The following is a 13535-nucleotide window of genomic DNA, read 5'->3' as shown; positions in this document are numbered from 1 at the left end:
ATTGGGAAGCTGGAACGATGGGGGTGCAGAGATTTCTCCAGCAACCATAGTAATTATTGAGTATTAGTAATTTTGAACGATTCGAGAGCAGTGGTATCAAGCTTCATCTTCATTGTTGTAGATTATCGATTGAATTGTTAGATCTCAGTGGTTGTTTGAAGCAATCATAATTTTGATTGCAATACTTGAGCTTGATTCATTAAAAAACAATGACTAAAATCCGGTTTGAAAACTAGTTCAAGAATTATCTGGTTCAAAAACCGGTTTAAAACTGTAAACCGGTTCGAAACTGGTTCGAAATAAATAAACCGGTTCAAAACTGTAAACCAGTTCAGAACCGGTTTTAAACCGAACTGGAACTAGTTTGAAAAATAAACCAGTTTTTTTTAAAGTGGTTTTAAAAACTGAATTGTATCCATTAATATGGTTCAGTTCCAATGCAGTTTAGAACCATGAACACCCCTACCAATAAGGGCTACTACGGCAAAAGAATTCATCGACCCAAGACAATGCATTTGTTATCTTAGGAAATAATATTAGTGTTGAAATAATTTGTACTACAACATTTGTGAAATTTTTGGTAATGGCTTTGTTATTCAATCTCTCTTTTACCGGTGCCATGGATGTAATTAACACTAATCTTAGTTATGCATATACACATTCATTATGACCCTTAAATAGTTTGTAATATTGAAGTCGTTATATTGTTTGGAAAAAAAACTAAGATCAATTATCTATTGTTGTCTTCCGTTAAATACTTTCATTAATTAATTTTCTTCTAAAACTGAAGTACATATATGACCCAACAAAATTGAAGATCAAAACGCAAAATATTATGATTAATTTTAAAATTTTTTTTGGAAAATATGGAATAAAGTCGTTTTACATATAATAAATTTAATTGATATATACACTGATAGTTAAGAAATCTTCTAAATAAATTATAAACGTATCAATATCAATATTTAGTGTCTGGCACTATATAATATCTTTAAAAAAACAACACCGTAGAGTATAAAATTAAGTAATGTATTTCCCCTAAAAAAATTAATTAATCTCTTTAAAAAATGACACTGTAGAGTATAAAATTAAGTAATGTATTTCCCCTAAAAAATATTAATTAGTCAATTTGATAAATTATGCTAGATTATTTCAATGATTATGTATATCAAGTCTACTCCATACGAAAACATAAAGATAACTCTAACTATTAATTAGCAACAATTATTATTTCAATGATTGTGTTGATCATGATAGTTTTACTCCATCCGATCACATTTATAAACAAATTTTGCTTTTTTAGGTTCATTAAACAACAAATGTATCTAGACTATAATATAGTTCATATACATCAATTATTTAATGAATCTAGAAAAGTAAAATTTGCTTATAAATGTGACCGGATGGAGTATATCATTGTCATGTTTTCTAGGTTTTGATAAATGTTTTGTTTACAAGGGTTGATTCTTCCGTCTAAAAAAATCTATCGGCGCTACATGTTGCATGCTTACCTTCTATTCATATGTAATTGGTCACACACACACACACACACACACACACACACACATATATATATATATATATATATATATATATATATATATATATATATATATATATATATATTATATCATACCGTTCTAGACCAGAAATGTTTCCTACAAATGTTTTTTTAGTTTTACGAAAAATTAGCAAAAAAACTCTGATAAAAAACACTAACATATTTGGAGTCACAACCTTTGAAGGTTTTACTTGAACGTTAATTTATGAGTCACAACCTAACAAGTATTTATCTCTAAACTGATCCGTTAAACTGAACAAAAATACTAAAATAAATTCAACACCCAGGGCTAGTAGTCAATTGAGGTTTAAATTCAATTTATATTTAATAAAGATAAAAAAAAACATTAAGCATAAGAAATTTTGAATAAAAACTAGAATTACATTGTATTGAATAGCGTTTATACAATTATAAGGATCCAACAATTTGATACAAGTTCATCTAAAACTTAATCAATGGAAACTTAGCTATTCGTGGATAAGCATAAATAACTAGATTAAAATAAGGATTCATTACATAAAATAGGATCAACAATTAGTTAGATGGTGAGACACAACAAGATCTTGAGCTTTTTGCTTCAAAATGTGCCTTCTTGATCCAAAAAATTTGAACCCTTGATTTGAAATGAAGTTTCTCTTCTATCTAGACAGGGTTATGGGAGTGTAAAATCATGTCATGATGCACTTCAAAATCGTGCCACGATGTTGCATTAATTTCTTCATTAATCACACTTTAATGCAAAATTGTGCCACGACGCTCCAATTAAATTGTGTCATGATTATCCTCAAATATTCAAATTCCTAGTCTTTAAAAAGTAGTTATTTTGTCCCTAGTTTTTCACTTTTAAAAATCTCTTACAAAGCCGACTTTGTAAGATTTTAGTTAAGTCTAAATTCTAATATGATATCAAAGTCAATTAAAAATCTATCACCCATTAGTGTTTGAGTTTGTGGTTTATAAGGTTATGTCCTTTGTCCCTAGTCTTTCACTTTCTTTTCATTTTAATTTTATTTCTATTTTGCCCTAAAAAGTAGTGGGGTGAGAAAGTGAAAGATTAGGGACAAAATAACTACTTTTTGCTTGCCCCACTACTTTTTAGGGCAAAATAGAAATAAAATTAAAATGAAAAGAAAGTGAAAGGCTAGGGACAAAGGACGTAACCTTATAAACCACAAAATCAAATGCTAACGGGTGATACAGACAAGTCAGTGCCAAAGTGATAAAAAAAAAAGTGAAACAACCCTAAATTAGTCTTAAGCATAATCCAAAACAACAACTACCACATATAATCTGGTGAACCCACGTATGGGCTCGAAATTGAATTGCAAAAAATAAAAATAAAACGTGGAGTGAGTGTTAATAACATCTAAATATAAACATATGAATCGTTTGGAAACACATAAACGATCCAAGTTCCAACAATTCAAAAGATAAGCAAGCAATAAACACCTAGGTCTTGAAACAGGATAAAAATCTCTAAAATTGTATTTTTATTCAAAATTATACATTTGGTGAAATAATATTTTGTATTTTCAATTGTATAAATATATAAAGGTCTAAAACATGTTAAAACTAAGATGATGGATCAAAACACATTTTTGGTAAAAGATAAAGGAACAAAAAAATATTTAAGCCTTTTTTTTTTAAACCAAATACAAAAGGGACTTTGGAGTTGATAAATGTTTGTCCCTCTTGTAATTTGAGTTCAGTTTAATTCAACCATTACAAGCCTAATTTGTAAATAGAATACTTCCTTACTTATACACACATTGTCGTATTGTGAGACTCTTAACAGACATCCCTCATACTTAAGACTAGACATATGTAGTACAATCCGACTAGATAGTGGTGATCTAATAGCAAGAAATTTAATAGATTTTTAATAGACTTTAATATCATATTAGAATTTAGACTTAACTAAACTCTTACAAAGTCGGCTTTGTAGCGTTAAATTAAAGTCCAACCCAAATTATTGAGAGGTATACATGTTTATGGAGTTGGGACAAAATTTGTCCTAAATTAGTCGTTTCATTGCCAACCAAGCCCACTTATTGTCTTAAGCATTTGTGTGGACTAACAAATCTGTTTGACTTTTTTGTATTAAAAGACCACGTCACTTTACCGATCGTTCCATGCATACATATTGGTTAGGAAAGAGCTGACTCTACTAAAATTAATTTTTTTTTAACAATTTTTAGACTTTAAAAAAATTCTCCTTCGAAAAAAAATTATAATTTTTTCATGCATATTTAGAACATTATAAAAAGTTATTTTACAAAATTTTAGGTTTTTCTTTTAAAGGAGGTGAAATGAATTTGATTTTTTAAATGTCAAAAGTTTAAGATAAATCCTTTTATAATATTTTAAACATGTTTTAGAAATTATTAGAAAATATATATTGACTTAACATAAGAGACTAAAACTACATATATAATGAAATTTTATATAGGGATGAGAAGATGTCACTTTTACTTACAGGGATAAAAAAATTGATAATATAAGAGGAGGAAATAACATACTCAACCTTAATAAATTTTTTTTTGACAAGCTGAACCTTAATAAATATCTCCTCTTATCTTAATTATAAGGAAAAAAAATACTTTTGTCCATGTTAAATTTGAAAATGTGTTGGGAATATATATATATATATATATATATATATATATATATATATATATATATATATTTAATAATCATAAAACAAATTTAGACATATATAAATTAATCTCATAAATTAATGAATGAGGTTTTATTGTACAAATATGGAGATATATAAACTACCATTGCCCTAACATATTTGGAGACCTATAACAAATTTTATAGTGAGCCATTTAAAAAAAAAATATCAAATTTTAACGAATGAGGTTTTAACTAGAGTCAAAGAGGATATAAGACACTTATCATGATCAATTGAACGGTTCAAATATCTGCTATAAAATTTAGGTCTCAAGTCATAACTTAGATCGCTTGGCTCTAGGGCCTGGTAGGTACTCGTATTGTAGATACTTCTTTTTAGTTGGACTATAAAGAAAGACGTGATCTTTACGTATTTGCCATTGACAACCATCCTTTTCTTTTTTACAATCATTGCAAAAGGCTATAAACTCTTTTCTCCAACTAGATCTTTTCAAAGTGACAACGCAACGATATGTTCGTTGTTCCCCATTATCACAAAAGCCAAAACAACCCGTTGGATTTGGCAATATTAATGTTGGATCAGCATCAGCATAACATATAATTGTCATCTTATTTTTTTTCATATCATATGTTGGATCATCTTTAGATAGGTGGTTTTCAAAGGTAACAGTATAATATGGTGACCCAAAGCAATACAAATTATTCGGCCAAAAATTGCAAGTTGCATTTGCTACCTTAGAAAATAAGATTAGGGTTAAAATAATTTGCACTACAAAATCTGTGAAATTTTTGGTAATGGTTTTGTTATTCAATCTTTCTTTTACTCGTGCCATGGATGGAGTACTAATCTTTGTGATGCATATGGACATGCATGATGCATCCTTAAATGGTTTTTAATATTGAAGTCGTTATTATTGTTTGAAAAGAAAAATAAAACTCTTACTTTTTTTTGGTTACAAAAAAAACTCTTGAGATTAATTAACCTTTTTTCTCTTGCGTTAAACATTTTTCATTAACTACTTATAAAACTGAAGTACGTATATGACCACATAGGGATAGAATCGGGAAGGTTTAAATGTGTAATTGGTCCCTGCACTTTCAACAGATTTTGGCATTGGTCCCTGCACTTTTTTTTGTTTGGCATTGGTCCCTGCACTTTGTAAAAATATTGCCATTGGTCCCTGCACTTTTTTTAGTTTGGCATTGATCCCTGCACTTTGTAAAAATATTGGTATTGGTCCCTGCACTTTGGACAAATATTGAAATTGGTGCCACGTGGCATGAAATGATTGGGATCAATATCAAAATTTTTACAAAGTGCAGGGACCAATACCAATATTTTTACAAAGTGCAGGGACCAATGTCAAATAAAAAAAGTGCAGGGACCAATGACAATATTTTTACAAAGTGCATGGACCAATGCCAAACAAAAAAAAGTGCAGGGACCAATGCCAAAATCTGTTGAAAGTGCAAGGACCAATTACACATTTAAACCAATCGGGAATTAAAAGTTAGATTTTAGAGGATCAAGTTGAAAGTATAATTTGATAAAGAAAGAATCAATTTTCAAATCTTAATATTAGACTATTAGAAGGCCTGTTTTAGACATGTTTTGACAAGTGTCAATTTTTAAAGTCATCCACTTATACATCACAAAATCTAAAAGTACACTTTTTAGCCAAATTTAGCTCTCGTGGCTTAGGCCGCGAACTCATTCTTTTGAAATTTAAATCCCCACTAAAATACTCCCTCCGTTTTAAAATGGGTGTTGTTTTAGGTGTTTACACATATATTAAGAAATGCAATGATTAAAAGAAAGAGAATGATTATTTTACCAAATTATCTTTATTAACTATTGGTTAGTTTTAAAAGTAATACTTTGGAAGTAGTGTGTAGAGTATTAATTGGAGGGTACAATTGAAAAGAAAAAGTTATTATTGCATTGGAAATCGAAAGTGACATTCATTTTGAAACAAATTTTTTTGTCTAAAGCGACACTCATTTTAAAACGGAGGGAGTACAAAGAAGATGCTCTCTAATCCACAATTTTAGGAAAAATATTCATTCACTTCCTCAAACACTCATACGGTCATAAGTCATACCCACTATCTCACACTAACTGCAAATTTCTTTTTCTCTCAAAATCTCAAACCCTCTTCTTATCTTTTCGTTTTCTTTCTTCTTCTCCTTCTTCAAACCCCTATCCTCATAAACATAAATATAAACATAGAGTTCTTCTTTCACTACCGAGTTCTTCATTCTTCTTTATTTTTCATCAATTTTTTTGGTTCAACCATTGTACAACACTGATCTACAACACCAGATTTGATCTTTAAGGGTAAGTGACTCTCTCTCATTTTTATTTTCGTTATTTTTTTATTGTTCAAACTATTCCTCCCTCTTTCCGATTGGAACCAACTCACCACCACCATCGTGTTCCACTGGTTATAGCTTATCTCTCCCTCTATTTTTTCTTCTCTCACGTTTTTCACTCTTTCAATACTTAGCTTTGTGTTTTTTCTTTTCTTTTTCAGATCGATGTTCTTCTATGGATAGACAAATCTGGCTATGGGAAAGAATGATGAAGGAACGCACAGAACAGGTAGCGGAAGTAGGAATTCCAAATCCAAATTTCGTTTTTTTTACTCATGTTTAGATTATAGAACCACTCTCTTACTCTCTGTGGTTTGTTGTTGCTGTGGTTAGGAAACGACACCAACAAAATCCATTACAAAGCCATTTTTTAAAAGGTATTTTTGCTTCATTTGATATTACTTTTTATGTGTATATTTCATTATTTGTTGTAATGCTCAAGTTTTAGCCAAGTTATTTTGTGACTGGAATTCAATGGCATTGATTTCTCATCATTTGTAGAAATTTGAGGTACATTTTTTTTTTTTTATCGAAATGCCCTTTGTTCTAACATTAAATGTGATTTTTATTTTGAAAACAATGAAGCAACTAAACAATGAGGCCTTGGTTTATGCCAACTAAAAAATGTTAATATAGATTGATTTAATCATATTATCATTTTGCAGCCTCAACATGTATGGATGGGGAAATTAACATGTGGTTGGCCTTGATGCTCTTAAGTAAGTAAGATCAAACTTATTTTTTAATTTACTTATTTAAATTCTTTAAATGAATTCTAAGGGGCTTAAGTTTTTGGAATAAGTTCATACAAGATGAAATTATTAGTTATATTCAATTAATTGTGCAGTTTCATTCTTTTGCTTATCTCAATATGCTTGAATATCTCTTATTTTGTTGATTTTTTTCATTTGTCAAACATCATCTTTCTTTGTTTTATTATTAAAAAATACTCCTCCACTATAATTTTGTTAACTATCACATATTTTGTTAACTATCACACATTCAAATTTCAAATTTCCTCTCCACTATAATTTTGAAATTCAAAATGATACCCACTATCTTTATTTCTCATAGTCACATTTCGTTTTCAAACTACCAATTCATGTTTGCAAATTTCATGATATATATGTGCTTTGACTGCACATGGTCTTTTGTTGTTGTATTTTAATAATCTCTCAAGCCAAAATTGATAAAAAAAAAAAAAAATTCTTCATGATAATATGTTGTTTTTTGCATTTTTGTTTGTGAAAGTAAAAGCCGTTAGAGGTCCAATTGTGTGGTTTTTTCAAAAGAAGACTAGCTGAACCTATGTGAGTTACAACAACAAAAAAGATATGTAGCAAACCTTTTAATGGATAATATGTGTGCTCTAGGAATATCCACGGTACCTCTATGAAAAGGTATTCCTTTTCTATCTTAGTCATTAGTCATTAACTTGAAGTGTGTTTCTGTTTTAACTTTTCAATATATGTGGTTCTGTTTTAACTTTTAACATTTAAATGTGTTTATGAGAAAATTAATTTTAAATATACATATCATTCAAAATCCCTTTATCCCTGCAGACTTACCATCAAGTGAATCTTTCCAATATATACAAACCAACCTATTTCCTCTTTTATTACAATAACAGGGACCACAAATTTCAACTCATCGTTGAATACCAAAAGTTCTCTATTCATGGCAAAGACCTCACAATTGGTTGAGATTCTTTTTTCGTTCCCTCCAATGTATGTCAAATTTGAAATTCATCTCAATCCAGCTTATTCATGTCTTCTCTATATTAGAGAATTGTAATTTGAAGTATGTTTTCCTCTTTATGATCAACTCAATGTGCACATGTAATATTATGCAATTGCTATAAATAATATGGTGGATGAGATCCGTGTTGCAATATTTTTCAATTTTTTTTACTCAATTGTTTATTAAGCGAGCAAAATTATCATTAGTGCTATGTTATTTCACTGTATTTGTTTTACAAATTGACTTGATTGATCTGTAATGTGATTGTAATTGTATGCTATTACAAGTTATGACAATAATTTTTTTTTAATGGATAACGACGTTATTTAAACAATATATAAATTATACAATCGTATTAGATCCCAGGGCCGTTCCTAGCATTTTAGGGGCCTTAGGCATAGAATGAAAAAGGGTCCGTTACATAAATTTTTTTGCTCTTTGTTGTGATTTTATTAGTTCTTCATTTCATTTTTTTTTCTTTTTTTCACTAACAGATAAATATTTTATAAGCTACATCTTAAAATAAATCAAATACTCAATAGAAAGCAAAACAGTATAAAAAATAGTAAAAGTAAAGAACTATAACACATGCAAAGTAGACTGAAATTTTAGCATTTGAGAAATATAGACTAAAATTTTAGCACTTGAGAATAATAGCACAAAAAAAAGTAAACAAAAAAAAGTATGGTGGACCACATGATCATAAGTGTGTCTTATATAATCTTGCATTGTAAAATTCAATTATCCAATCTTTTCAATCAATCTAAGAAAATTGACCCTACTATATTAATATAATTTATTTTTTTTATCCTCTAAATAAAAGATTAAAATTGATTTCTCAAGTAGACCCCTTTTCAACTAAAGTGTTTTGTTTATTATGAAGATTCTCGCAATTTCTTGGATAATAAATATTACAAATATTTTTATAATTAGCGAGACATATTATTAGGAACAACGGGCCCAGAAAAATCTCATCAATATCTTGAATAATAAATTTCTTGACACATAATTAGAAACAAAAAATCACATTTTTTTTAATAGGGAGGGTGTATATAGAAATCTATTTTTAATATGGGAGTATATATAGCCAATCACACTAAAAGGGCCAAAAATTAAACAGATCAGCCCATCATCTTATATTTGACAACTAAGTAGTCAGGCCTCTTAATAAAATTTACTAAACATACCCCAAAAAACCAAGTTTTGCTATATGAACCCTGCCACTAAAATTACTTTTTTTGGGCCCCCTACGGGCATGGACCCTAGGCCGTCGCACCCCCGGCCTATTCCTAGGGCCGGCCCTGTTAGATCCTTATTACGTGTGGTTAAACAGGGGCCAAGAAGAGAAATTTTTCAGTGTACAATTATCTTCTAAAAAATTCGGAGGACTTGCAAATACTAGATAAGTAGAGATAATACATATAATACATTAAATCTTTACATTATTTATAATACATTATTTAAAAAAATAGATATAATACATATCGATCAAGTCAAATCTTTACACGTGTTTATTAAATGTGTGAGGACTTTATAAAGATAGGAAAATGATAGGTTGTACACACTTTGTACCACTGCTGATGTGGCAAGGGAAATTTAGTAATTTCACCTCACTATCACTCTTTTAAGTTCACATCACACAAAAAAGAAGGTCATGTGTCACACATTTGTATGACTGTCAAAAGGGTGGTACAAATAAACAATGTCAATGTATAAGTGCTCAGAAAGATAATACATGTGGTTAAGCAGGGATCAAGAGGATATATTTTAAGTGAACAATTATCTCATCAGAAATTAAGAGGATTTAAAAACACTAAGTTCAACGGCGAAGCTAGCATAAATATTATGCGGGGGCCAAATTTAAAGAAAAATGATTTTTTTTCAAATCAACATATTAAATTTAAAGATAAAATATAATTTTAGTCCAATAAATTATAACTTTTTAGGTTTAGTCACTACAAAACAAAATCATTTTTCCTCTCAAATTTTTACAAAAAGAAAAAGAAAAAAAAGAAGAGTGTTTTTAGTCATGCATTTAATCTCGATAACAACAAATTAAAGACTAAAATTAAACAAAATCTTGGGAACTTAACTTAAAAATCGTGAGTGTTCTTGAGACTAAATTCAAATTTAATCCTAAACTTAACCAATATGTTAAATAAAAAATCACAATAATTTTTACTTACATGAAATGTAAATAAAACAATAACAAAGAAAATAAAAAGTCAATTTTATTTTTAAGTTAAGTTGGACACAATGCCTTTCAAAAAGTCAATTTTATTCATAATTGATTGTATACTAAATAGACTAATAATGTCTTTTTCAATGTAAACAAATAAGTTAATTGCAAGAAACTCATTATATGTTTAATTTTTTTATTTTTTATGACTATTGTATTGACAACTTTTATTTTTAAAAAAGATATCTCTATATTTGTTGTTGAGATCAAAAGTGTCAAATTAATATAAATAAATCTATCAACCATGTAGTAATTTTTTTATTTTCTTATTTATGCTAATTTGATAAATAAATTTGTTTGGGGTAGCTAAATATTTTTTATTTGAGATAGCTAAATATAAAAACATACCAACTCATTCAATAAAAATAATTGGTTTGGGGTAGCCATGGCTACCACATTGTCCTGAAGGGCTACGCCCCTGACTAAGTTAGTACACAACTCAACTCAATGCACTCCAAAAACATGGGGGCCTGTAAGATATATTTTTTATGGTATAAATACAAAATGAGTTAAAATATTTCTTTGTTGGATTAACAAATTATAATGAGTTTTGATAAATACATATATGTTATTCAATATTAATTGTATTTGATATTAGGTATAACAAAAATGATATATATATATATATATATATATATATATATATATATATATAATTAATTTTCTCATAACAAACAATAATTAATTTTCTTCCCGTGCGTTGCACGGGTGTAAATACTAGTGCATAACATATGCAAGAAATTTAAGAAATTATATGAAAGATGACTATTTCGAGTCTTGCTAAAAAGTTTTGAATAGAAGAGAAAGAAAATATGAAACAAAGAAAATGTTAATGTAGGACTGGTAGGAGGATGATGAATTCACAACAAAATCATGTGCAGAGAAAACACAAACAAAATCAGGAACAATGAGTCCAACTTTATTTAACCCTCCTATTGGAAGTAGATGTGGACAAGTCTTTGTCATATCCTAAACCTTAAAGGACTGCAGCAAGCGATAATGGCGAAGTTATATATTTTTGAAATTTGATTCTGTCTTTTGCTCTCAATAAATTTTTTTTGAACAGTCAATATTATTAGAAGCGACCAAAGCTATCAAGACGAGAAAAAAGGCGCATAAAAAACCAATTATAACACCCCCAGCGTATAAGCAATACAAGGCGACCCAATGCCGGACAACACCATACAACCTAAACATAACACCACCAAGGAAAAATGCCTGCTGCCCAGGCCAGCTAACAGCTCCCATCAGCAGTTGATACAAACACAAAAACTGCCAAAAAAAACACAGCAGAACTGTCCGCAAAACAGCAGAAAAATAGCAACAGCCCACATCCGACAGTAACAGCCCCTAAAAAACACCAAAAAACACCTGATCCTATCTTCGTAAACAATCCCGAGGGTTCCAACACCACTCATAATACAAACACGTCGCTATTTTCAGCTTACTCATACTCCAATACCAAGCTAGAACCTTTATATTCTCCACCACATCCTCTATCTCTACCACGCCATTATTAAAGATAACCTCATTTCTTCTCTTCCAGATAACCCAAATAGAAGCAAGCCAAATCAAGGAAAATCCCCGTCTTATTTTCGTAGATGAAGCCTTATAATACCAACATTCAAAATGAGCAAAAAGATTATGTGGTATAATGAAATTAAATTGTAGCCTAGAGCCCTAGACATCACTCTTTGCCACACCTTCAACACCACCTTAAATTGTAGCCAAGACATCACCCTTCTACGCCACATAAAATTCCAACTTCTCTCCCCCTCGAAAGAGCTACAAACCTCCCCCACACTACTATTCTTTTGCGTTGAAATCAAAAAAAGACGCGGAAAAAGATCACAAAAGAGGGTATCGGATCTCCATCTATCATTCCAAAAACTAGTGCTCATTCCATCTCCCATCCTTCTAACCACCTCCGAGTAGAACCAAGTCGGCCCACTTCTATCCTCCAACGTTGTCAAATCTTTCCACCACAGAGGCAAGACGGTATAGAAAGCATTTATGTTTTTATGTTTTTACAGCCCGTCTAGATTAACTTATTTGTTGGGTGTACCTACTGACATAAGTCGTTGTTAGACTGTTGGAGGATCTTATAGAAACAACGTATATGACATGTTCATAAGTTGTTTTCGTCTTATTTTCATAAATTCTCCAAAGACAACTTAAGAAAACAAATTAACTCCTAGTTCATACATAGTAGTAAATGCTAATATGACGAACACAAACGTCGAAAAACAAATAAAATGATGAACACTCATGCTATAAGGCCTTAATTAAACTAATGCTAACATGTGTTTTAGGGGCACATGCTAATATACTAAACATAGATATTTTACATTGGAAATTGTGTTAATTTATGTCTCAAAAGTTAAATACTTCATGTGAATTAATTCCTCTCAATAAATACTTGCTATTTTTAGAATCTTTAACATGTGCCCTTAGGACACAAGTTAGCAAAACCCTTAAACTATTTATCCATACAGGAACTTAATTGCTTTGAAAATTATTTTGTTCCCGTTGTTTGCGTGGATTTTTTTTAAAGGCCAAAAAGATATATTAAAAGCACCTAATTCAAACACAATGAGTGCCAGGATTGGAAGGATACACAAATAACCAATATAAAGACAACACCAAAATCAATGGTGTTTCCAAACCAATCAAAAAAATGAATGAAAATCATATTACAAATAAACTACTCTTAAATATCTAAGTGGTTTGAGTGTTTCATCGATAGAAATCATATGAAAAATCTTTGACTGTTATTTTTCTCACTCTAGTTGTTTCTTATGTGCTCCCTATTTTTTTCTCCAAAATACCCTTTGTTTGGATTATAAAATCCAAAAGGTATTTCGGTTTTCAAAATCCAAATCTTGTCTATATATAACTCGAAATAAAAAACCTTCCTCATTTCAACAATTTCTAAAATTTGCCCAAAACTTCTTTCTCACAACCCCAAAATCCGAAACTCCCTCG

At 29.8% G+C, this 13535-nt stretch overlaps 1 long non-coding RNA gene across 4 annotated transcripts; it reads left to right on the top strand.

Annotated features, from left to right (window-relative positions):
* Window positions 1–6305: 6305 nt before the first annotated feature.
* Window positions 6306–8472, top strand: LOC146896830 (uncharacterized). Of its 4 annotated transcripts, none has more exons than XR_015022439.1 (6): window positions 6306–6536; window positions 6733–6800; window positions 6905–7081; window positions 7237–7290; window positions 7823–7971; window positions 8202–8472. It is a non-coding gene; the product is annotated as an uncharacterized LOC146896830 (long non-coding RNA). The 4 variants fall into 4 exon arrangements; XR_015022440.1 differs by having other exon boundaries at window positions 8134–8472; XR_015022437.1 differs by lacking the exon at window positions 7823–7971 and having other exon boundaries at window positions 6905–6948.
* Window positions 8473–13535: the final 5063 nt, after the last annotated feature.

This window comes from Medicago sativa, chromosome 8, assembly GCF_051527215.1.
Source record: "Medicago sativa cultivar Bolivia chromosome 8, Bolivia_mono, whole genome shotgun sequence".
NCBI classification, from domain to species: Eukaryota; Viridiplantae; Streptophyta; class Magnoliopsida; order Fabales; family Fabaceae; genus Medicago; species Medicago sativa.
The sequence above is the reverse complement of the archived record's forward strand: the minus strand, read 5'-3'. Positions and strand labels throughout refer to the sequence as shown.